The sequence below is a fragment of the Lepidothrix coronata genome, unplaced genomic scaffold (assembly GCF_001604755.1).
Source record: "Lepidothrix coronata isolate B3197 unplaced genomic scaffold, Lepidothrix_coronata-1.0 Scaffold37, whole genome shotgun sequence".
Lineage (NCBI taxonomy): Eukaryota > Metazoa > Chordata > Aves > Passeriformes > Pipridae > Lepidothrix > Lepidothrix coronata.
In genome coordinates this window covers 6,097,615-6,123,791 of record NW_016690217.1, presented here as the reverse complement: position 1 = coordinate 6,123,791, position 26,177 = coordinate 6,097,615, and the positions used below count along the sequence as shown (strand labels likewise).

The window sequence follows — 26,177 nt, the reverse complement described above, 5'->3', positions numbered from 1 at the left end:
AGGGAGTTAAAGCTCAAAGTCTTTATCTCCTGCTCCATGGAGCTTTTCTTCCACGGGAGTTTCAGGGTGTTCCCTAAGCAGGATTCCACCCCTCCTTTCCCAAGTCAAAAAGGGTTCTGGGGGTTTTTGGCTCAAGTCCCTACACCAAGAACACTCTAGCTGATCTCTCTCTCCATCTGCTCCGTCTCAGCTGGACGCTGGTGCCGTCTGGGCCATGCCAGGTCTGCTCTGCTCCGCATTTTGCGTGTTGCCACCGCTTCGGCATCATGGCTGTGTGCCTTAGCCCGTTCCGGGCTACTCCACGACTGCGTGTTGCAGCTGCCTCTCCAGGGTCATGGCTAATCAGCCTGGCCTGCTCCGGGTCACCCTTCAGCTCATGTTGGCTTGGCTCCAGCGCTGTGCCTGCCCACCAGGGCTTGATTCCAGCCCCCAGCTGACCGGTCAGGCCCCGCACCGCCACTTCTCCCTGGCAGTGGGGAGGTGACGCAGTCTTAGCTCAGCATCCCGGCCCAGCTACAAAGCTGTACCGGGTCCTCCGAGCTAGGGCCGGGGTAGGAAAGAAGCCCCCAGCCCCACTCCCTCTTTCTAATACATGGCGACTCACTTTATGGCTGCCCTAATTCCAGCTACACCAACAAACCTTCTTTTCTGATTTTGTGAATATGTCATTTCCGCAGGGACGCATCAAGTTATAATTGGCTCAACACCAAAAACACCACCCCTGGAGCTACCCACCTTCCAGCTCCAGGGGGAAGGTTTTTCAAACCATGACAAGTAGTTAGAATTCCATTCATGTACAAATGTCTGCTCAAGCTGGTGTGTTTGACCACTTCTCTTGCTGGTAAAGTACCCTGTGATTTGCAAAAACCTGGAATTTTTTGTGGGAAGTATTGGCTTAATAAAAAAATGATTGGCAGGTTTTCAAAGTCCCAAGTAAACCTGATACCTTCACCAAATCTCCTTTTCTTTCGAGCTCTGCTATTAAGCTGCTCACTGATTCCCATGAGGGAATTGATTTAAATGCTTGGTGACACACAAGCTGATGGTGCTAACCATTACGTATTTTATTATTATGGTGAGAGACTTTTCTCATGAGTGGAAGGAAATTTAGAAATTATTTCTTTCTTATAGCTTCTACATCCTAGTATTTTGTTGGAAGGTCCTGTCCCTACAAGTAGGGGTGTCTAATGGGTATGTTTTTCTCTTTCTTTCTTTCTGCTGACATTCCTCCTCTGTTCCACATTATCTTCTGATAGAAACAAACACTTACAGGTTCTTTAAAAATTACTCTTTTTCCCTGTCAGTGACATTCCATGAATTCCAATATACTTGGACAAATTAATCTGTAAATGTTTGGTGTTTGCAGGGAACAACAACAACCATCTTTGATAAAAAGGGGGATTTTTAATCCATGCAAACACTAACTATTTATGAATGCACAGCTTGCTATTTGTGCATGAAATGAACCAGATGAACACCTGTAGAATGCTGTGAGTACATGAGCCATGAGGTTTTGCACAGCTCTAGCAGAAGACATTAAGTGGATTCAGACTTGTTTTGTAAAATATCTGAAGGATTCTTATCTGGTAAGTGGTAGGTTTCACACAAAATTAATTCAGTAGGGCTGGAGAAGATGTCAAAGATGACTGAAGAGCAATGGAAAGTTTTGGGCCTATAGCCAACTTAAACCATTGATCAGTTTTCCTTTCCTGGTGTCCTCAACACACCCTTGCTCATCAGCAGTTTGGTGTGAGTATATTATTGAGGGGAAAGACATTCTTATATCATCCTAGATTTTTTTTCTGCTTCAGGAACTTGCATCATATTTTAACTTAAATAAAAACATTTAATCATCTCAAGGCAAATTTGAATGTTTCCCAAGGGATGGAAACTTTGGTGAGACTCACAAATGGAGTATAAATGCTAGCAGTCCATCAGTCTCTCTAATGCAACAAGAACACTTATAATATCCAGGACACAGCCCTGCTTGCATCAAAAGCCTGTCAGCTAAATGAACATGGCGAAATCATGGACAGGAGAGTTGGAGAAATTAACTGCCGTGATCTATAGTTAATGAGTGGTTCGACAAGCAGAAAATCATCATCACTAAAGAACAAATTAAATGGAAACAGAATTAACACTGCAAAAAAGAGCTTGTTCACATATATTAGAGGTTTATTTCACCCAGAAATGCATTGACTTCCAGTGGGATCTACCCCCAGTCAGCTACTGAAGATTTTCTAAACATGATCAGTGAGATCAATCAAAACATTGCAACTTTGAAGTATGGTTGTGGTGGGGAAAAAGGTGTTTTTCCCCTGGAGTTAAAAAAATGGTAACCCCCAAGGGGGTAGTGTCTTGCTGTTGACGCAATCAGCGCCCCTGCAAAATTTAAACATATCACACCAGACCAGAAAAGAAGGATGATGAGGTAGTTGGAGAAGAGGTGTCCATGTTCTGAGATCACGAGGAGGGAGAGAGGGGCCTGGAGCCCCGCTGGAGGGCCAGAGGCTCCCCCCAGCCCCAGCTGGAGCTGCAGAAACTCGTAAACAGTGTTAAACTGGACCGAGGTCTGTACCAAAAAACTAGGAGTCTTTCTCCACCGTGAGTGGGCAGCAGGAGCAGTGGCAGAGACAGCACTGAGCAGAGAACTGGGGCAGAAGGCCAAGAAGATAAGAAACAGGCAACAAGGACAGCACTGGAGCTAAGCAGAGAGACACAGAGACGTCTGATGGAGAGAGAGAGAGAAGACTAAGCTCAACAAAGACAGTTTTGGGGTAAGAACTGAATCATATCCCCCTAAATCCCCTTTGAGACCCCTCCTAGGAGGAGGGGGGTGGACTCCTACTTGGTGGAAGTCCTAAAATGCAGCAGCACTGGAGAGAGGAGCTGAGAAGCTCAAGACATCCTGGAAGCTGGACCGGGACAGATGGAGGGAATGCGGGGGAAGTGGCCTTGTGTGTGTGTGTGTCCCGCTGCTGCCACGCTGACAGTTCTGAGACAGAGCAAAGGAGTTCTGATAGAACACTTAGGGCAAGGACTGAACTGAAAGCTGCCCTAAACGTTTTGACTCAAGAGAACTCAATCCCTTGAGGAAGGGACCTTCATGGGGGTCTTACACCCCATGATATCACATAGTGAGGTGAGCTTTTGTCCCGGCTATCGCAGTCCACAGGAGAGAGGCCTTCGCTTGGAGACGAAGGGCTGAGAGGGGTGAGAGGAGACCCCCTTGTGTGTAATGGAAAGAGATCCAACTACAACTCCAGCTACAACTGCTGCATTGGAGAGGAGAGACACTGCTGCCCTGAAAGTGGAAAGGATCTTTCCTTCTTCCTTTCTGGACTTTTATTGGAGGGAGAGGAGATTTGATCCAATGTAAATACTGCTTTATCACAGGAAAGACAGTTAGGATTATGTATATAATGTATTATAATATTTATTTGTGTAATAATTGTAATATAATTCCCTTTCCCCAAATTGAGTCTTGTGTTGTGTCTGGAAAACCCCTCTCACACTGGGCTGAGTTGTGGGAGAGGGGCTTGGACTCGGGAATTGGATTTTTGGGGGTCTCAAACCACCACAACGGCAAAGGCATCTGGGTGAAAGTATGCAAAACATGTCTATGACTTCATTAAAAAGTGTCTGCATAACATCTTCCATATGATGTGCAACTGTCTGGCAGCACTGCCTCATTAAGAAAAACAACCCTAAATGGCCAATCCATGAAGAAAATTGTTGTGCCGCATTATAGTTGGCGACATGGACATGTTGTGCTCCTAAGCAAGAAATTTTCCTGCATAGGAACCAGGTTTGTTTAATGCATCACTGTGTCCAGGCCTAAGAGTGTACCACTGATATTCTTCCTTATTCAGACCTTGCTGTCCATGTATGTGGCCATCATGGTATTTACTATCTGGACTAAGCATTAGAAAATCTTACAAGACAACAAGGCAGATGTCCTTGGTTGATGGGAGGACAACCATATGGATGAAGGGAACTTTTTTTAGTATTTTTCTGCCTCCTGAGACAGTCTTTTCTGGAAGAAAAAGATCAAAAATTAGACTATTCTAAAGGTATTGAAATCAGACGCTTTGGAAAGATTGTTCCAATCTTTATGAATAAAATTCAGATTAAATCTCCCCTATATTTTATTTTAAAGCATTGGTGGAGCTGTCTTATTATTTCCAATCGCAGAGTATTCACAGTCTGGTTTTGCACATACATCCAGGGCACACAGAACAGAATCACTGGAGGAGGTCGTGACCAGCCAAGGCCACAATGTCAACAAAATACAAATGAAACAGAACTTCATGGTGTCTCCCAGTGCACACAGGTAGAAGACAAAACAATTTCTCTGCTTCCATGAGTGCTGGTTAAGCTCTGGCAGAGGGTCAGAATTTTTTGCCTATTTCCAATACTTTAAAATAACAACAAAATGTCCACAGATCAGCTGTCAAAGCTAGTTCACAATTTGAGTCCCATTTTATACTGACCTCCTTCTTCCAGCTAATTGCCATGAATTTCTTTAGTCTCTTCTTTTTGCTGGACAAGAAAAAACTCTCCTATCACCTGTTTCATAGTCACCTCACCTCTAGACTCCTGAAATACACTCAAGGAGTGTATCAGGGAGATTAGACCTGATTAATTTTTCAAACTGAAGGCAGAATAAACACTACATGCAGCAGGAGCTGCTAGATTTGTTTTACTGAAACTTAAGGTTTGGTTATGATTTCATATTATTAAATACAAGTCAAAAACAGTATGGTGTCTAGTGTAAACAGGATATTCCCAAAGAAGTTAACTGTGCCCTGAATTTACTGAACTGAAAATATTGGTTTTTCTCTGTGATCTTCTTTGTCCTTTACCCCTGCCATTTCTTCACCAACCACCGTCTCCCAAGAACAGAAGCCTGATACCTTGTCCTAAGCAATCAACATGGAAAACTGATTTTTGCTTACAGAACAGTGATTGGTCTTGTAAATTTAGGTGAGTTTTTTTATCTCTACTTTAATTTAATAAACCCACACTCTTAGAAGGAAATTCTGAAGGAGAATGGAAGTTTTAATTTTGCTAGAGATGAAAGGAGAAAAAGTAAGATGAGCAGAAATGAGTTTCAAGACACATTGTTCTTTTAGGACCAAAGCATCATAAACTGAAATACAATTCTTATAAAATAGGTTACTGGAAGACAAACTGACTGAGCACATGCAAAACAAAATTTTAATTTCAATTCATCCATACCATCTGAGCCTGCAGAAGCAGAAGGCTTAGTGCAATGCATATCTGGATTGTTTAATTTCTTCTGATGCAGAACATTAAAGAGCAGGTCATGATTCTCTACGAATTTGATCTATCAAATAATCTGACTTTTTTATGACACAGTCACTGCCCCTGTTCTACCTCACAGCATATGTACAAATGTTAACATAAAGATGATTTTGAGCAGACATTTTATAATTGTTGATGAGGTTTCTTAAAATATTTCATGAGAAAGAGAAAGAGTGAAGCAAGTAGCTACTACCAGAATGGAGTTTATTGGTACAAAGATAAAAGAAGCAGGTTTTGAGAAGCATGCTTTGGTTTTTCAGAGGTAGAAGGAAGACCAGTTCTTCCTGTCTTGATCATATATAGATATATGAATTGGGAAAATTAGATCATGCACAGTTAATATTTAACACATATATAATCAAAAATATTATTATAATTATTTACTTTCTGTTGACATGGAAAATCAGATTCAAAGTTAAAGATGAACTCTATCACCAATATGGGCAAAAAAAGGCTCTTTTTTTTTTATCTTTGCTGATATTATCACCAAGATTTCATACTGGATTGTTAAAGGAATACTTCAAAAGAAGTAAGTCATCTTTGATATTTTTATTTATTTATCATGCTGTAGTTTCTTTACCATACTTTATAGTACTGTGTCACACTAAGTTCACAGGCAATATTCTCAGAGAAAGAGCAGATCAAAGAAAGGAGGAGAAAAAATTACTTGAAGAAACTAAGGTTCAGCTTCCTGCAGAGCCTGCTTTACTAGTCTATATAACAGTTTTAAAAGTCAACTTATTAAACTGTAAATCATAACATTCTGTACTTTCATTACCTTAGGAAAGATTAATGATAGATATAGGCACATTAAAAGAAACCATAGAAGAGTTATGTGACCACATTTGAAAAAGAAATTATGAATAGTGGTTTAGGAACTGTGACACATAGCTCAAATCTGGTTTGAATGCTGATGAGCATCGCTGTTTTGAGCAGTCTATTACACTAAGCTGATGTTTACACAGTTTGACTCATCATGACTGAGGTGACATGCACACTACTGGACCCAGATGAACATTTGTTCCCTGAAATGTTTATATACACCAACTTCCATTTCCTGTCGCATGAAAGTTAGAAGTACAAACCCAGCAGTGAGAGGTGCAACATAAGAGGTTTTATAGGTGACATTTGCCTTAACAAAGCTCAACCGCAATGGAAAGATGGGAATTCCAGCATTGGAGTCCATGAAACGTTGCTTTTTATGCCCTTGGAGCTCCATGTTCATTTTACTGTTACTGGTATTGGTGGCAACAAGGTTCAAAGGCAGTTATAAACACGGCAAAGCATCCAAGAAGGTTCAGCTGGCTGGCTCTTTCAAATGGCTGAAATTTCTGNTTTTACCTCTCTTTAGGAAAGAGATATCAGTTGGGCCATTAAAAATCCCACACATACATCAGCTTTCTCCAGTGGAACAGGGAAATAGTTCATGGGAATGAATGCAGGTTGCATTTATGCTTTTTATCTGGGTGAGAGAAAACAACAGAATAAGATATGAGGAAGACCAGTTTCGTAAGACTGAGAACTTCTGTTGATATCTTTCTCAGAGGAGAGAGATGCAGTATTCTCTGTGGAGGTGAGATTAGATTGGCTTCATAGGCTCCTGAAACTCTTGCGAAAAGAAATGCTGTTGTGAGCCGTTATTAATATATAACTAAATGTCAGGCTACATCCATCTCGCACATTGTTTTTCCTTCATTTCAAGCTTTAATTTGGGCAGGTTAGAAAGCAAGGAGCAGAGCTATATTCTACACAAATAGAGATATCACAAGGCTCTTTTGATCTAGTACTGGCAATGCTTGTCAGAAAACAAAACCAAAATATCTTTTACCTGAAGTCTTATTTACAAAGTTGGGCACATTCCACCCAGAAGAGAAAAAAGAGAGAAGGAGAGAGCATGAAAAAAATCAGGACACTTGAATCAACTTGAAAGCAGCATGTTGAAGAAGATGCTGATTTGCAGAAAGCAGGGCTATCCAGTTAGTGAAATGAGCACACTCAAAATGATGCACTAGATTCTCATCTAAGCTTTACTCAAGTAAATCACCTGCACAGCTGGGACAAGAAGGTGGCCCCAGTGTTAAACTAATATATTGGGAAGGCTTCAGCAGGGTTCATACTGGCTATCTGGACTGAGAATGAGCATTAAAGACTGTAGATAGGTCCCAGAGTGCAATTCAGACGGATGTTTGCTCACCCAAAGCAAAGAGATGTTTGCACAATTCCCCCACCAATCACCAAATAGTTATATCCACTGCTTGAAGTACAGAAAGGTTTTGTACAATCCTGCAGTAGAATTCATCTCTCATGCTTCAGGAAAAAAAAATTTAAAGACCAAATGTATTTTTATTCAGAAGGATAATCTGCTTCTGTGCTCCAATAAAAGCTCAAGGCGTCCCCTTACCCATGAGCTGATGAAGGAAGGGTAACAGAAAAAGGACATAAGGAGAAATACTGTCTTTCAGGTGTTGCCACGGGGCCATAGTGCTTGTTATAACTTCCTGTCTGATTTGCCAGGCATGTGAAAGGAGATCCATCCAGCAGGATACTTATGATTCACACTTTCATCTTTATAATTAGATATCAAAACATGTAGTTTCAGGAGCAGGGAAAGCAATGGAGTATCATTTCTAGAGGGTTCTTTCCTATATAGTCTCTTGGGGCATTAATAGAATCCTTCACCATTACTTAACAGTCAGAAACTCAATATGGAGATTTAATGTCTTTGATGCATCAGCCCTGCTAGCAAGCTTGGCTGAAATTAACCAAGTCCAAAAGTTTTTTAGAGGTGAATAAAATGGAGAAATGGAGAAGACTAAAGAGAAATATGCCAAATTATTTCTTAAATATAATATACAGAAAGAAATTGGACTAGGCAGAGACTTAACATCTACCTCTTTGCCCATAAATTTGTCTCCCAGACCACAATAAAGAATTGACAATTTTTGTCCATTTTTTGTAAGGTATGTGTTTCAGTATAAAGATCAAAACACCTCGAAAGACCTTTTACAGCTTGTCAGGAGAAGTAAAATGACATCAGAACTTGTGTTTTTCTTGGGATTGGCTGTGTTTTTTTAAAAGTGGTAAGAAGAATTTTGAGCAGTTCATAGTGACCAGCTGATCAAAACACTTGTGCAGCCAATGAAAAATGGCTTTTCTTTCTTTTTGCATAAATTCACATTTATACTGTGGAACACATATTTTGGAGTTCAAGTTTAAATGTATCTGTAAAGATGAGTGTCTCAGATTATAATTTATAAATTATAATATTATATTTTATTTTGGAAAAATATTATATTTTTTCTTAAAGAAAAGAAAAAATCTTATTATAACCACATACAGACACATACATTGTTCCTTAAATATTGATATCTATTTATTTTTATCTATTTCATAGAATATATACATATAAAATATGCTTTCTATGTCTCTGGGTTTGTGTGCAAGCTATAAATACATAAATCATAAATGAGTTATTATAGAAATATACATGTTTCTAGATTACACTGCACAGTAGATAAGCTGTTATTAGCAAGAAAAAAAAAGAATAGGATACACAGCTTTTCAACAAAAGAAGAGACTGATACTGCCTCTGTTGCTGCGGTTTGGGTGTTTTTGTGTGCATGCATGTGTTCGTATGTGTGTCTATGTCTTTTTCTTTTAACATCCATTCCTGCCAATCTTTGCACTGCCAGTAGGGAAAATCATATCCATGGCAACCAGCCGCACCATTCCTACCCACATCAGTGATGACTTCAATCTAAACTGTCAAATATGTTATGCACATCATGTAAAATAGGTTTCTTTCCTCACACCTCTCTGCATCTAGTTTCTGTGGCTACATGTTTATGCAAATAAGAATTGTCCCTTTTGTCTTGGGTTGATTGAACACTGAATTTGTTTTGCCCCTTGGCAATGCAAAGCCATGCTCTCTTGCCAGCAAGTATACCACATAATTGCATTGTAATGATAACGCCCCCTAAATTATTTTGATAATACCAACTACCTGGCTTGTGAGGAAGGCTTGGAGTGTGCTTTAAAAGAAGAACATTAATATGGAGCTGAGATATGCGAATAATGTTTAATTGGCTCTCTAGAGTCTACTAATTTTCAGGACTGGAAAGCTACGATTTCATTTGTTCTTCACAGCTAGTGAAAAGGAGAAAACATCCTTCATAAATCCTCAACATATTAGTCACCATTTTTTGTACTTACCCTTCTCCTACTTGACAGGGAAAAAAAAATGCCATTAAACACTCTGTGTTTCTGCCTCAAATTTTAATGTACATACAGTCCAATCATTTTTCCTTGGTCTCCTTCAAATGGTGATGTCATGGCTTAGGAATGGCACTGCTAATTTGGTGTCCCCCTACCCCAACTGAGACTCTCCCAAAGCAGATGGCACTTCCTCACTCACCACATCCCCACCCATGAGAGAGACAAAAGGCAGAGACTATGGGTTGAGATAGGAGCAATCTACTGGAAATAGCAATGAGATAAGAAAAAGAAGAGTAACAGCAACAATATTACTAACAAATGGTATAAGACAAAGAAAGGATTTACACAGAAAAAACGTGACAAAATATCAACCAGCTCTTCCCTACCGCACTGTGCTTTTCCCAACAGGAAAGCAGGAAGAATGAGTTCCTTCCTTCCACCCCATGGCAGTAATGTGTGGTATAGAATAACAAGCTAGACACAACCACACAGCTCCAGGCTCCATCTCCTCACAGCCACTGTGAAAAAAATTAGCCCTGTCATGGCCAAAAAACAGGGCACTATAATAACCTACAACCAACTTACAAAAACCTTATACATCCCACAGGAACACTGACCAGAAGTGCCAAAGGGCCTCAAAAAAGTTATGCGGTCCTGAGCTGGGAACAGAAGATACTTCCAGTCTCAGCCACCAGAACACATAGCACACTCGAGAGAGATGCAAGGCTTTGACTTTTGCTTTTCATGCAAAGAAAAGTCAGGGTGTCAAGACCTTGTCAGGGTTACCTGGTAAACAAAAAGTTGTGGACAAAAGATAGAGCATTAAAAAGGATATTATTTTGAAGCAAAGATCTTTCGGTGGCTATTTGTGGGACTTGCACGAATAATTTTGTGCTTAAGACTTTATTGTATAGTGTGACCTGTGGGAAGGGTTAAGTGGTTGCATATATCTGTCACTCAGTAATGCAATCAACAAAAGCAAAATTGTTCTTATTGAGAAAAACAACCCCAAAATATAATTAACAGTGAATGTCCAAAAGAAAGGGTATTCCTTTTGGCACAAATGCTCTCATTTGAACATTAGCACAGAAGGGCACTTACCTTTCACAGAATTTCAACTATTCAAAGAAAAAGGTTTATTTGAAAAAAGAGTATTCTCATGAAGTAAGATGTACATTTGCATGTGCATATCAATCTTCTGTCAATTGATATCATTTTGCCATACCTTAACTAGTAAAGTGTAACACACAACACAGTGCTGTACATGTGGTACACTATAGCTGTGAATTCAGTATAAATTGTACCATTGGAACCGACCATCAGTGCCTTATCCACCTCTGTGGCATTAAGAAGCTCATAAAAATATAATTCCACTGGTGATATTGTGTCTGGCGTGGTCTTCTCCAAATGCATTTAGAAGGAGGACATAAACATACATTTCGAAAACACCAGCTTGCCTCTTCTGAAGGGAGCATGTGGAACCTGCAAAAGGTCAATGCAGAAATTAAAAATCAGGATTTCCCCCTCGCCCAGGGGAACAGGAGACAAGAGATAGAGGATGGCCTCACTGGAGTTGTCAGGTTCCTTCTAAAGTTTCCAGCCTGTCTGCTGCTGAATGGAGAGGTGGTGAGAACCCATACTCTGCTTGTGGTGGTCTGAGGAAGATTCCTCAGCCAAACACTAAGACAGGAATTTGATGGAGAGAGAATGCATGAATGGAAAGTAAGTATTTTGGCTTATATCATATCTATGTACATATTTGAAAATACAGGTCAAATTATACAATATATCCCCTATATCATCATACCATATAATCTTTTAGAACAGTGGACACAAGCTTTAATCATTGGAACACAGGAGAGGGAACTATGTAGGAGGCGTGTCCCAGGGGTGCAGGGGGACGCACCGAGGGCAGAGAAACCAAGGGTTGGGCATGCACCGAAACAAACAACCCCATTGGTCACAAAGTCACAGCGTTTTAGGGGATAAAAGGGAGTGCGAAGTTTGAATAAAGCCTCTTTGATTTCCACCTCATCGGAGAGCGGACTGCATTTCTTTATCATATAAAGACCCCCACGTTACAGTACTAGACTTTGTGTATAGTAGTGTTCTTTGCTGAAATGGATTTTTAAAACTATTTCTAAAGATAAAGGAAAAAGAAGCTATATGATATTTTCATTGCTGTGAGAGTCAGGAATGAGGGAGGTATATTAATAAGATATAGTAACTCCTAATAATAGAATCCCTTGTCTCAGTCCTTTGTCACCAGCTGGAGTGTTCCTATGAAAACCAATGATGTCATACTGCTGTGAAATAATTGTGTTCACATATTTAGTAAGACAAATGTGATCATGTAAACAGTACAAAATCAGGAGGCAATTTTGTCACAGGTATTCATTATAAGACCCAGAATCTAATATTTGAAAGAAAATGCTCAGTACTATTTTTTTTCACCTTTATCATCAGCACTATCTGAAGACAACAGGGAGATGTTTTCCAGCGATAACAATCCACAAAAACACAATTTGGAGTATTATTTGTGCTTGAGAAAACATGCAGAAAGTTTGCTGACTGCCTTGTCTGGAAGTCTACACATACTGGAATGTACAAAGTGTAGTTAGAGCTTTGACAAACTTTCATGGAACAGTCCCTTTTCAGATGCTGTTGCAGTACTGAAGCTTCACCAAGAGTTTCTGAGACATCAAAGAACGTTCTGGAATACAGCTAAAGATACCATCAGTCTGGCTTTAAAGAAAAAAGCAGCAAAATGTCACCACAGTGCAGAGGATCACACTACTATTTTCTGCTTCAAATTATATAAAAGAGTAATTATATTTCTGTAATGACAAGATATAATTTGTACCTAGGAAATGGAAGATGAAAATGACATTTAAAGAAGTCTAAATCCATGTTTTAAAACTACACCTGTTATAAATCAGGACATCAGAAAGTGACAAGTTTCTTGTTTTGAATAAACCTACGTACACATTAATATCCCTCCTGTAGTCATGCCATACTCTGCTATCATCATCAGCAGCAGCTTTTGACTGATTTTTGTTCTACTGTGTATCTGAGTCCATTCTCAATAAGTCTCCTTACAGAAAGCATGTTCACATTCAAATAACGCCTCAGGGAGAGACAAGGCACTTACACTAAAATCTGTTTATGGTCTCAGGGTACCATCTAGGGTACATGTGACATTGTAGAACAAGACATCAAATGCATTTTCTTTCATAGTTTGAATGAAGTGCTTGCACTGACTAAGTCAATAGCAAACAATTTATGTCTTCTGACTTACAAACTCACCAACATGATAGGTCGCATGCTGAGGATGCAAAAAGCCAAATTCATTGATTATATCTTGCCAACCTTGACATTGTCTGTTCCAAATCTGAAACTGCAAGGTTACTTACAACTGCAAGATAATTATTCTCCTTTACATAAAGCAGAAGTAGATTGTCATCATATCTAAATGATACCACTCATTTTCCTCATGCTAGTGGAACTTTATCAACACGCAAATCAATTCAGTTCAGATTCGATCTAAATAGTCACTTTGACTCAGAAGTATTTTTTTCTTTCAGATTGTTATATGATTGGGATCACAACAGACAGCCTGAGACTGGGGAACTAGTGACATCAAATCAAGAGGCAAAACCCTAGCATAGTCAATATGAAAACAAACATAAAATGAGATTAGTCTCTGGCACATTGTGATTTCATTCAATTAAGTAAGTGTCTTCCAATCTCCAGGGGTATTTGTCAGTTTCTGCAGAGTACTTATCATTGTCTTTGTTGTTTGCTTAATTGAAGTTAGACTCTGTCATTAGCCGCTCGATCTTGTGTCATTCAGACCTTTTCAATGAATTTGTCTTTAGTGTGAATAATGACATTCCTGCTCTTCAAGGCAAACTGAATAGCAGTCAAATGAACCTTTTAAAACTATATAATGGTTTAAAGAATGAATTCTTCCCTTCTCAGCATCAATTTATTACTCCTGCTTCTCAGAAACTACCATTTTCTAGACTGACTTATAAATTTGCTAGTGTCTCATAAAGTTCCTAGTATTGAGAGCAGATAAACATGGTGCTTGTGTGAATCTGACGAAATAAAATTGGGGGATGGAAGAGTCTGCAAAACCCACACACCACAGAAAACAGCTTATGTTTATACTTTGGCTGCTAATATTGTTTAAGCTCCGGTAGAGCTTAATGTCTAGTAGAAATATTCATCAGCTATCCACAGGCTTTTATTCCAGAATGTGCATGTCTAGTTACAATACCCAAACCATTGCAACACAGGCAACAACAATTATTCAGCAGCACCTTTCTCATTTCAACAAATCAAACAAGCAGTTGAGAGTGGTTCTTAACAATCAACATCAGCTCGTTCATCATCATCAACATCAATTCCCTCTCTTGATTATAGAGATGGTAGTTCTTTTCAACACAATAGTCATGCATCTAAACCACTGATATGTTTTATTTTGTGTTCCTAATCATACTTTCATTTGTTATGCAATAAGAAATTCTGAGCATGTTGAAAAACCAAACCTCTAATTTCTTCTTTCTCATGTTTAGCAAACAGTAAATTCTGATCACCCTTACTCTTATTAAGCCTATTTTACTTTTTCTTTTTTCTTACACCTGCAATGTCTTCTAAAACTACGAGTATTAATAAGCCAAGATCTTATGATTTATTGGTTCAGAACTACATATTTTTCTAACTTCTACCTGTTATTTATTAATATTTTAATTATTAAATATTGTTAATTTAATTATTATTAATTATTAACCTGTTATTTAGTAATAGTTTAATCTGCAAGCTTTCCAGCTCTTCATGTTTTTCAAATTAGCTATACCTCTTTTTCCTGTTCTTCTAAGTCAGGAAATATTTAAAAATGCAGTTCACCTACTCAACCATTTTACAATTCATCACTGATTTACCCATTCTATTTATCTAGTGTTTGCACTGATCCATTTGAAAATCTTTGTAATTCCCACAGGGTGTTGCATTATTCTGACAATTGACTTTATAAGTGGAATATGGGCTTTACGTGCATGCTTACTAACTCTATGTCAAACCTTAAACACAAAATCTGCCCAGGCTTAGAGATGAAAATTACCATTGCTCTGCCACAGACTACCAAGTTTTCAACACAAATTCCACATTTTTATTTGCCATCCAGGCAAATGAAAGATCAATGCTGAGCTCACACTGATTTCCACATACTCATGCAATATCACCAACGAAAATTTTCCTTATATTGAGTTGGAACAGAAATCCCACTGACTGAGGTATATGACAGTGTAAGTCTAGTTTACAACATCTTCATTTCTGTAGACAGTGAAGGAGGAGAGGAGAATCAATTTCAACTTTCAGATGCTATATTTGCTTCTGCAGGTTAGAAAATGATTGTTCCGCTTGCATGAAAAACAAGTAAACTAGGAGTTAGTGAAGCACAATTAAAAAAAAAAAAAATTAAAGCACTTTTTTCTACATTGTTTGCAGAGTTTATTTTGCTTGTCTTTTTCTATTTTGTTGACCTTATATTAATTTGTTTGTACTTTATTTAAAGACTGACTTTCATCCCCTACCATTTTGTTAATCTGTTTAAGCACATTTAATCTGGCTGACCCAAACATTAAAAATCCTGACAGCTTTTCCAAAGAAATATGTTCAGTGAACCCACATGTTCCAAAGACTTGCATGGTGTCACTTAATGACAGACATTAAAGCCCAGATTTTGCACTTAGTTGGAATCTTTGGAGAATCATTTCTGATTTCCCTTATGCCATTATAACTTCAATGAGGTTAAATTTATCCTAATATAAGAGAAAGAGTGACTCTTGTACTAACTTTCTAAAAACCCAGTTTAACCATATAGATAATATCTGAAACACAGATTTTTTTTTTTGGTCATGCACAGTACTATTTTTTTTTTAATAAGGACCCAAGTATTACATACTCTATTTAAATCATAAGGAAAAACTAGATACATTATTAAAAATGTATTAATGACAACAAATTTTCTTAATGTTTGCATTGAAAACTTAAATATCAATATATCACCTGATATTACTTACCAGTTAGAAATAAGGCTTTCATTTGCTTTAGAGTCTGAGCTGCAATCCCAGTAGCTTTGGCAATAAGAAAAATGCCATAATGCAGTCTCACCGGTAGACCAAAAATGGATCTTTGGAATAATCTTGTATGTTCTAGTTCTCAAGCGTGTGGGTTTTTTCCCCCATAATTGTTTAAAATTAATATAAATTCAGGAGGAATGAGAAGTTCTGAAATAAGTCTATTACTCTGTTACTGAAACATAGTTGAATACAATCTCATAGATTATCGAAGAGTTTTATGAAATGCAACAGGTCATAATTCCAACACCAGGAAAAAAGGGACACCTAATAACTGGGAGAGAAAATATACTTTCTCTTAGTGACTTAACAGATCCCCACTTCAACATGCAACAGAACTAATCAGTTTTGAAGATGCTGTTGAGAAATAATTTAAAACCTCAACAATATTGAAGTATTCAGTAAGATAAGACTTACAGGTTCAGAAGAAGAGAAAAGTTGGTGGCTCCAAGTGCTGCTTTACTCCTGTTTGGGGATACTTCAGCTGGTGCAACAGGGTGGAAATGAGTCACTGTGAATGCAGCACTAATGGCATTGTGCCACTCATCCTTTCATTCTGCAACATTTTGTGGGAAAATGGCAAAATTTGAGCAAGCTTGCACAATACACTGTGTCACCATGTGCAGATGCACTTGCTTAAAAAACAAAGACAGGTTTTAAATCAGAAGTTTTGCATATTTTGATGTTTGATTAATTTCTATTCAGGAACTGGTTTTGCTGGAAGTGTCTTGATTAACACTCAGAAGAAACTCTTATTCCTCAGAAGAAAATCCCAGATGCAGAATAATTTAGAATGTTCAAAAATAGAAGTAACTCCACCCCAACACTCAGAAGAAGTTTGAAAAGTATTTTTCTCCAGTGTAGATTGAAATTAAAAATAGAAAGAGGAAGGAATTTCAAAACAAAATCATTTCTTTCTCACACAACTAAAATGTTCTTCATGTGGAAGATGACAGATCAGATGACAGATGAACTTCTGAGAGGAAAGGGGCAAAGTGAAAAAATATGATGTGTATTTTTTAAACAGGACAGATATTTCAAATTAGACCTCCCTTTATACATGCTCAGAGAAACAGAATTGGATTATTGGATTATTTGGCTGAGAAAGGAAATTGCAGTCCTGCTGGTATCATACAATTCATGCATTTCATGGTGGGATTACACTGTGGATACAAGCAATGCCATTGAACTTCTGACAAAAACAAGATACGAATTAAAAATAAATATACAAATCAAAATTAGCATCTCTGTCTTTAGTTTTCAGAAATAGGAACAGACTACCCACATCACTTTCATGAGAGGTGATCAGAACTTCATTGTCTCCCAAGATTTCCTCTGTGGCTCATCACATGAGATGAAAAAGGATCCATAATCCAGAAGAGTTTAATAAGAAACACAGAAAATTCGTAGTGTTTCTCTGCAAATATTTTAGCCCTGAAAATAAGGAGGAAAAATGAAGTCCTATACTTATTTAAAAGCAAAATCTTACCATAATCATTATAAGACTGACATGTTTCACATTTGTTTGCCTATGAACAATATCCTTCCCATGTAGATTTACTGTCCATAGCAAATGAATTAACACATTTTTCTCTCTTCTTTTTTTCCACACAGTGGTGTGAATATTTGTGTTCCAGGACTCATCTTGAAAAGGAGGGACTCTTACATACAGGCGGTAGCAATAATAGCAGCAAAGCTGTTGTGTTGCAAAAAGCCAAACTTTTATGGTGGGGTGGTTTGTTTTTTTTTAATTTTCCTCAGAAACTGGCAAAACTCACCATGAACCCTGAATGGGAGACAGCCAATTAAAATCCACAGACAATGATTTTGATTTTCAGTATTGGCAGCTTCGCCGTTGTCTCTGCAACAATTAAATACAGCAAATATCTAAAGACTTTAAAAGGCATAGTTATAACTCTTTTCTCATTTCCTCACATACATTCTGTGCTTTTGACATGAAAGGGTAGGAACCCATTTTATGAAAATAACACAATGTGTTCGAGGGAAGAATGAGCAAAAGAAAATACACAGTGGTAGAACCTTTCCTTCTGAGATACCACATCAGTGCTTTGGTGGCTGAGACTACCATCTCTTTTATCTATATAAATAAAACCTTTAAAATTAGCCAAGCTTATACCAGAGGAAAAATCTTTGGATTCTTAATGCAAATGACTAGGAGCCAAATATTGTATTTCTCTATCTGCTACAAAATACTCCATTTCCTTGAAGAGATCATTTTAATAGGCTGTTTCTAGTTTTCATTGGAGGTAGGACAAATAATACCTTCCTGATGTGAGTAATACCAGGTTCAATTGTTTACTGTTAATGATATATTCAGATAAGATAATGATCTACTACACACAGAGTCTCTTTTTATCAGGTCAAATTCTCACTGACTTCGATTGAATTTTGTTGTGATAAATATGGGAAATGAATAAAAAATGTAACTTATTATAAATAACTCTCCGTGTAAATCTTTTATTGAGGTTTATTTAATGTAGAGTCCTCACATCTATGTGGTGTGATCTCAGGAATGTGGACTGGGTTTCCTTCTCTTCTTTTTTTTTCTCCTCCTTTTTTCCATGCACAATGCCCAGATTAATGGAGCCCTGACTTATTCAGAGGTTATTATAATGCACTGAAGTAATGAATAATCATATGAGCAAAAAAAGGACCAGGAATATCTGAGGGATGATGTTTGAAGTCTAAATCATACACTTGGATTATTTAAATGTAGTTTTATAGTATTTAAAAACCCTTTTGACTTGGAAGACATTAATTTCATATTGAAGCTTACAGCTAATGCTACTGTGCCACAGTCTAATATATCAGATCAGGATTTCAGGTAAAAATACATTTAAGGGGGAAGTCTGTGTGCAGCTAAGAGATGTTTGTCCCCATAAAGGAACAGGGATTTTTTTAAAAAAATGAATTCTACTAAATGTACTAGGTGAAGAGTAAAACTATTGCCTCCTCTCCCCAGTACAAGCCTGAACTTGCTTAGGTTGATCAAGATTTGACAGGATGTATGTTAGAGATAAGCATTTATTCCAGATGTTCTCTCCCATTATCCCATCCTTTTTTCCTCTGCTCAAAATGATCCTCCAAAGTGCGTGAAAATCTCTTTTGTGTATGTCACAGAATCAAACCCACCATATTTCAAGATCCTCTTCCCAAACAGAGCTATTATTTCTGATGGCAGCATGAGCAAAAGTAGATCGCCTTCCCAAGGTGTAAGCTTTAACTTCCCAGCAGCATCCCATGAACCATGCAGGTGAGACGCAGACATCAGGACGCAGACACCGCCGTGGCTGCTGGTTTTTGCTTGAGGTAGAGCCCTTCAACAGCAAGACATGCTTCAAGAAAAAAATCTTTCTTTAATAGCAGGTTAAAGCGCTGCCTCAAGGACAATGGGGCATCAGTTATTTACAGTATGGAAAGTTGTTGCTGCACTTACAGCAATCACTGTGTTGTTTGATCCAATTTTAATATATTTCATGGAAAAAACCTTACTCACTAAAGATATTGAAGTCAGGAGTGAGAGAAGTTAAGGACTCTAGAGTGTTACAGCTTAGGACAAATTTCACTGATGATTTCACTTTTTCTCTGTCTATATATCAATGGCAATAGCAATATACCATTTTTTTTCTTTTTTTATATAATCAGAAACTTCTGAACAAAATCTGTACTCATTTGAAAAAAAAAAATCAAATAAAAGGCTCCGTAGGAACTTTACGATATTTTAAAATTAAGTGGCACAAACCAATTAGTGAAACTCCTAAATCACAGATCACAGTGACAGAAATATTCTAAATGGGTTTTTTTCCTGGATTTTCTAGCAGCATTTGCCAATCCTTTGAAATGCATGATGGATAGTATGGAATATTATGGAAAACATACTAAGGAAAACATTTTGAAAAAGAGGTCTTCAACTTGAATGCACACACAATGCACATTAGGTTTTAAAAGAGATGTTGTAACCCCTTGTGCAAAGAGAGTATATAAGTATGTAGGGACAAGGCCCCATCCACAGCTTAAGCAAAGTGACAGTGTCTCACTGAAAAACAGTCCTGCTCCCAGAGAAGGTGACAGGAACAAAAAACCTAAATTTTGTTGTCATCAACAGTGGCAACATTATTATAACACTAGAGGACTGCCAGAGATGCTGTACCTTACATGGGACAAACATTTCCCATGCATCATAAACCTACAGAAATGTGCCTAATAACAAAAGCTGTGTGCATTTTGCTCTTATCTTTCTAATTCTTTCATATGTGTTAGAAAATGCCCCATATGTGAGCTTGGGGACCTACAGATGCTTCTGGTCTTCTTCTCCTCCAGCTGCTGGGGATAAGACTTACCCCTAATTTCTAATCATTGTTACCTATCTCAGATAACAATAAATAGTCTCAAAGACACTCATTTGACCTCCAGTAGAATGATCAACCAGATTTTGGGGTACACCAGAGGAACTCTGCTGCAAAATTGAGGATTTGAGATATATTACCCAGTGGTCCACTCTTGAAATAACCCCGATTTGACAAGTGGAAGGACCAAACCCAAAGCAAAAATATCTTGCAACGTTCATGCAAAGATGATGAGGAGACCAGTGAAGGGCCATCAGAGTGAGAAAAATTGAAAGATCCCTCTAACAGGTATCTTCCTGTAGGGACATCCTGAGCTAGAAGGATTTCTCCCTACAGTGGGATGAGGACAGTGACTGCAAATGTGTGGGAACTTTCTTTTGCACCCCAGACCTTCTCTGTATCAGTGTCCTAGTACCTGGGATGGAATTACAAGACATAGTGTCTTTTCTTAATAATTCCTGAAAGGCCAGAGAGCAGCAAGCTCGGGTGGCAACTGTTCTTCACACAGTCCCTGTTCTCCATCTCTTTTCCCAGGAACTGGACTCAAGAGAATAACAGTGTCCCTCTTCCATGACATAAAGTGCAATTAAACCTCACCATGAGGTGTCTAGTGACAAAACCTAAACAATGTGCAGCTCACCCCATCATGATTACTGGGAAAGAAGAGCATAGGCACTGAAGTGACTTCTCCAAGACTTTTTAGGCAAACTATAGCCAAACCTAGCCAAGAATGAAACATTGCACTTGCTAAATTGCATTGAAGTTTATTCTCTTTCATTGGGTCAAACTCACCCCAGCAGACTTCTGTTTGACTACCTGTAACAGAAACCTGATTGTAATGGTGTTTTCAATTGATCTCTGAAAATTATACTTGAAAAACACCTCCTCTGGTCTTTTTTTCCCACTCCTCAACCCCCAAACAAGAAAAAAAAAAAAGATCCATGAGAAAAAATCTCAAACCAAACCAGAACACATGAATTGAAAGTAGAAGATGCATTTATTCTACAATTATAAAAATGTATTGTACAGAACTCAGAGCTATTAGCCTTTTGTTCCTGTAGCATCATGCCAACACATATTAGAAAGACTGTTTTTCTAATATGCTCTCCATTACACCTGAGAATAATGATAACCCTAGCAGCTGATATGTAAAGAAACAGGAATCCCCATGAGTATGATCCACCTTACAGTTCTAGATATGCAAACCAGTCATTCATTATGTAAAAATGCTTCCTTCCTTTATAGTGTTTTTTTATTGTTAATAAACTGTCAGACCTTTCATTCTAAATGCTAATCAACAGTGGTATGCACCAAAAAATCTTCAAAAGACTTTTTATGTTTATGAAAGAGAAAAGAATTTGAGGAAGATTAAATGGATATAAATACACTAAGGCAAGCCGTGTATATGGGTAAATGGTTGAGCAAAAACCTGTTTACTAGGTGTCAGCATAGCATTACTATTTTGGCATATATAAAGGTAAAATACAGTTGAGCTGCACAGGTTTTAAATCTGTAGTTTATACCAAGGGCTACAGTGACACTGGCAGAGTAGCTATCTATCAGATTTTTTTGTCACTGAGAAAGCTGTAAAAAATTCAAGCTTGATTTTCTCCTTCCTTTCCTTAAGGTGAGTCAGCAGTACTACCACTGATGTCAATGGTGTTACACTGGTGTAAAATTGGGGTGAGAGAGAGGCGAATAAGCATCCTAATTTACTGTTTCATGCCATTTTTCTTTTTAGGGTTTAGTCCTATAGTCCTCCAGAACAGCAACCAAAATCACTGATACTGTGCCTGTCTAAAGGTTACTCACAAAGGAAAATGAAAAATAGGTTTCTTCTTTTTCTTTTTAAAACTGTATATGAAAGCCTGCAAGCCTGTTTGCCCCCTTTTTCTCCCCACAATATTTTCCAATGTCAGAAACACAGGTTTTTTTCCATGCTGTGGTCAGCCTGGAGTGCACCATCACGAGGACTGCAGGACCAAAGAAAGTAGAAGTGGGAACTTTTGTATTCAGATTCCCTTCTTGTTTTTATTCCAATTCAATTAAAAAACTCTAAAACAGCTGCATTAAAATCCATGCATTGCTAGGCCCCATTGCTGAGCAATTAAGGATGAATTAAGTTCAATGTTCACTCTCCAATCATAGATATTGAAGGCGTGCTTTCAGTAATTATTTATTTACCCTAGGGAAGAAAAAAAAAAAAGAATAACAGCAGGTACTATGAGGCCAGGCACTGTTTCATTTTTCATTCCTCTTGATAGAACAGATGAGACTGACTCAAATGATGTTATGGTTTCGTTTTGAAGATGAAGTGGAAACTGCTGTATATTTATGGGGACTGGTAATGCATATTTCAGAGGTGCTCAGGGTTGTATCAAGGTGGGTTACTCAGCCAAGTCAAAATGTGTGCAGGAGGGACAGGTTTGTCATGGTTCTCTCTAAGCACCCAGGGTGGAGGGTTGAGTTTCTGGCTTTCAGAGCATCCTTGCTCAGAGGAGACATTGAAGCATTTCCCGCTAGATACTTCATCCTGTCACAATATGGACTACTAAATTGTGTTCATTGGCCCCCATTTTTTTTTCCCAGAAGATACCTCGGGCAGAATCTCCCTTTCTTTCTGCTGTGCCAACAAGGGCACCATCCACTGTTCACGAGTAAGGGTGAAAAGCTCAATTTTAAAGTCCTCTCTGTATGAAAAATCCCTGCACCTCCTCTAGAAATCCCTCACCTCCTCTGAGCAGCAATGATAAGAGCATTAAAATCAGGTCAGATCAATGTCATCAGGATATTAACAAATTTCATTGTGAAAAAAGATAATGAGGGTGGGCTTAGCACAGAGGGAGGTGCTACATGCCAGCAACAATACATGTACTACTACAGATGTTCCTTCACAGAATTTCTTTGGTAAGTCATCTAGTTCTAGGGTAAGCATATTCTTTTAAAACTACCAGCCTTACAATCCTTTTAACACATTAAAGATCACTTACTGTTTATGGTAGATGTAAAGATTTAATGACTGATGATTAAATGCACAGTGAACTTATTAAAACCTGAAAGAATTAAATAATTCAAATTGGCAGGAGATGTAAATTTAAAATTAGTTTTAATAATTCTGCATAAAATGTAACTCTTTTTAAAATAAGAGCATGGAATCATGAGAGACATTTTTTCCTATTTTTACATGTTAAGTTTTAATCCACTTTTGTGTTTCCCCTTCAAAATACCAGGCATTGATTTAAAGGAAAAAAAAAATTGAAAATAAGTCAAATAAAAAACCATGCTCCTGGTAGGCCTTCCTTTAATGTCATAAAAGAAATGGTATAAATATTTCTTTGAAGAAATAACACTACCGTAAATGAGAAACTATTCATTAAAATGAGGCATTTTTGCTTTTTCTTCATTCTCTTTTATTTTTTTGTTTCAGCTTTGTTTTTTTTTAGTTTTAGTTTGCACTAGATCTACAGGAATAGTTGATACCAGCAGTGAAAATGCTTTCTTCGCTCAGCATCTTCTCATCAGAGATTACAACATGATAGAAAACAAGCCAACTTGCCTCACACACCACCATGTGCCTCCCATTACTCAAGGTCACCTACAGTCTATCTAATGTGTAATTTTAGCAATTCAGTACTGTTAAAATCCAGCTGTTCAGGTTTACAGGTTGTATCTATAGTCCAAACCCACGGACAACTCAGTTTTCCTCATTATCATTTTTGAAGCACATGCATAGTTGTACTTGATACAGTTTAAAGGATAGATGTGCTGACTGCACATTCCATTTAATATGACTTTTACCCTAAATCTTACTGTGTATCACAGCTGTGTTTCATTAATTTTTCTTTTCCATGTGACTATCTTTGGTGCTCACATACACTATATTTTGCCTGGGACACTGACCCTCCTAGGGGTCAACACACCTATGAGGTTCTGAATCAAAACCATTTGTAACAAGAAAGCTTTAGATGTGATTATTTTATCCTCCACTGGCTCATTTCAAGACACTCACAAAAGCTGAGTACTAAGCTAAGAATAAGGAGAGGGAAGTGAATTATCTCCAGTAATTTAAATAGATAAACCAGCTTTGGCTCTCTATACCCTGTTTCCCAAGTGCTGAGTCCTCAATTAATGCTTGTCTTATCTCCTTCCCTTAGTTTTCCATGTCTCCAATTATCCTTCCTTAAATGACATTTTAGATAGCAGAAAAATCAAAATAGCCTTATAAATAACATATTTAGAGTGTGACTATTCCTTTCTCAAATTGCATCCCAGCTTAAACAGAAGCGAGTGGAGACACCTCCAGTGTGTGAATGAAAGGGTGCATATTGCATATAAATGTGAGGGTTTCTTATTTACATGTTGCTCATCTTTATGCAAGTTAAAGACGTTTACAGCTGAGGCTGATATCACCTTCCCCAGGAATCTCAGGCGCTGGTCAAGGCTACAAAGAGCAAGTGCAATCAAGCTCGTAACATGTTTTTCATGGAAAGTGAGAAGTCCTATAACCTGGGAGGGCATGAGGGGAAACTAATGCAATTCCCTTTGAAAAGATAGCCGACATTTTCAAAGAACAAGCACTGTACATTAGTTCAGGTTATTTAATGGCTTTCATGTTGTAGGAATATTTGCCAGTGATGAAAATGTTGCAGAGCCAATCAAACCGCGGTGCCACACAGCCTGCCACACTCGGAGGACAGTGTTTAAAATTACCCTTATGCATTATTCATTAAGAGTTGATGTTTATGCAAATTGCAGAAGCATGTTTCCAATCTGGCCATCTCGGGTTAATAACAACTATAAAAACAATAGCAATAATAATTATTAAAAAAAAATACATACATAGCTGCTCCCTGATCAAACTAGCAAGATTTGAGTCGTCTCCAGAATCTATATAATAAATGCTAATTCCCCTTCATTAAATGCATTAAAAGAATTCAAACCTTACCTGGTTAGCTTTGTAGGGCCCTCAGATTTTCTGGGTGAAATATCTGACTGTGTCGGCAACCAATAAAACTGAACTGAAAATCTGATTAAGGGCACTTAATGCAAAGCCACTCAGTGAATATTCATATGATGTCTGTGTTTATGCAAATTAAAGGAAAGAAAGCCCAAGAGGATTGGTTGCCATAGCCCACAAACACTGTATACAGCAGAAAAACAGAGAATAGTGACAAATAAATCTTGAAAATTCACAGCTGGAAAGGAGAATGAAGAGTATAATAAAATAATAAAAGTCTTACAATGCATTAAAGGTTTCAAAAGCTTTATTTAATCATGCAATTTTTAACCTTGTCAGATATTTTTATACAATGTACAAATCTGCAATTATCACCATCCTATAAGATGATATAACTGATGTTTGTCAACTATATTTATTCTGTAACTGTATAAGCAGAGTCCTTAAGCATTTCAAGGAGGTGAAAAATAATTACAACAAAAATTGTGGTGTGATACATTAAGAACAAAACCCATGAGCTTGTGCCACACTTTATTTAGTCTTCCAGGTGAGGCTTTCTTCTCAAGGAAAATGATAGTGGAAAGTAGAGTGTGCCAGTGGGAGTCTGATAGAAAGCTCCTTGGTATCTTAGGTTTGTTGTGGAGCTGCTTCATTCCAGATGCAGGCTCATATGTGATAGAGCTAATATTACTGTTGCACTGGGCTTGTTCCCAGCCTAAAATAATTTTTAAGGGACCATGGGTTTTTATAATTAAAAATCAAAATGCATGTGAAATTTATATGAAATGTTATTTCTCAAATCAGATTCAAATATATCAGTCCAAAGTCCTTAATATGGTAATCACCGAACCCAATAGTGCTTTTTTTACATGAGATATTTAAAAATCAGAATGATACAGTGTATCAGCATTGCCATTTTCTTGATGAGACAGAATACACATAAGTAGAAATACGACTTTTATGCTGTATGTTATATTTTAGTCTTTTCTATTTATTCCCATAAAGAAATTACACTTTCAAGAGAGGTTCCCACTTGTAGATAACCATTTATTAACAGTGCCATTGTAATTCAAGGTTTAAGAAATATCAGGTGAAGCCATCTCACACACCACATTTGAATTACATCTGGCTGTTTTGTGTGATTTCCACTGATATATATTGGCTGCT

At 37.7% G+C, this 26,177-nt stretch overlaps 1 long non-coding RNA gene across 1 annotated transcript in view; it reads right to left on the bottom strand.

The window, feature by feature from the left end:
• Window positions 1-25,058, bottom strand: part of LOC108496205 — a 117,346-nt gene extending 92,288 nt beyond the window's left edge. The window contains exon 1 of the long non-coding RNA XR_001874390.1: window positions 24,999-25,058. This is a non-coding gene — a long non-coding RNA (uncharacterized LOC108496205). The remainder of the gene's footprint in view (window positions 1-24,998) is intronic.
• Between the last annotated feature and the right edge of the window lie 1,119 nt (window positions 25,059-26,177).